This window comes from Propithecus coquereli, unplaced genomic scaffold (assembly GCF_000956105.1).
Source record: "Propithecus coquereli isolate 6110/MARCELLA unplaced genomic scaffold, Pcoq_1.0 Scaffold2, whole genome shotgun sequence".
In the NCBI taxonomy this organism is placed as follows: domain Eukaryota; kingdom Metazoa; phylum Chordata; class Mammalia; order Primates; family Indriidae; genus Propithecus; species Propithecus coquereli.
The window spans coordinates 12,656,456-12,657,733 of NW_012144966.1; positions in this window are offsets into that span (position 1 = coordinate 12,656,456).

The window sequence follows — 1,278 nt, forward strand, 5'->3', positions numbered from 1 at the left end:
GTTGTTCTTATGATAACTCCTCCTTTCCAGTAACTTTGCACATTCAGATTACAAATGAGTTGTTAGAGTTATGGTGTTTTAATAGCTTTAAGAAAAAGGCACAATGTAAACAATACATGACCATTAATACAAGTAGGAATTAAAATGCTATTTTTAAATTTGCTACCCAAGTTTACAAGCATCATTCCAGGAAAATTATAAACACACGTTTTAACTGCAATTAACCTTGACAGAGAGATCTGGCCTTATATTATTCCCAGAATGACTAGGAAATTGCCTTAACATGTTCATATTTGATAGCATTTCACACTGACAAAGCTAGCTCAAAATTCTATTCAATTTGCTGGGACTACTTAGTGAAAAATAATACAAATAAAAGATCCCTTTATATGGGGAGAAAAAAGTGATTAAAGAAGGCATTAAACAAGCAAAACCAATAACGTTTTATCCTTGTATTTACACAAATAGTAACCCACTGACAGAGGCACTCAACACAGCCTGAAGCACTGTGAAACTAAGCTCTCACTTCCTCCTAATACCTCCAAGCCCACCTTCACCAGCCCTTGCCAAATCCCACCCTTTCCCCACTGCCTTCCATATCTATTTGTTCCTCTTTCTTTAATTTCTCTGTGCTCTTTCCCATGTAGATGTCTTAAACCATCTCAAACTTCCCAATTCTCCTCTCTCACTCCACAGCTCCCAGTTGAGTATTACAGTTGCAGTTACACGTGGAGAACAACATGCTGCGTCTCAGACTCTATTAATAGATTCATGGGACTCTAACTCCAAGGGACAGAGAATCCGTTTGACCCAACACAGGACAGGAATCCACCACTGTTCTGTCTCATCACTGCTGCCTGAGGGACAAGATCACCCAGCATACACACAGAGTCCAGATCTTAACCCCCAAGGACTTGGTAGGGTACACGAGGGAAGAACAATGAACAGAGAAGGACGACTACATGAACGTCCTCTAATGCATCATCCATATCGAATGCAACCAAATGAAGTAAAAAATATAAAAGTTCACAGTAAATTATCAAATGCTATTTAGAAGGAAGATAATATTATTGCTTTAACTGAAGACATGACAAGAATAGCTATTACTTTTAGGTCTCTGTCACTTACATTTCCCAAAATGGTAATTGATTCTTTTTACAAAAAGTTACTGTCAGAACAATTCTTTATTGGCTTTGCTGAAAAATACTTAGGTAAGAATTGTTTTCATGTCAAGCTCTATATTAGGTTCAGGGGAATTAATAACAATAATTCTATTTT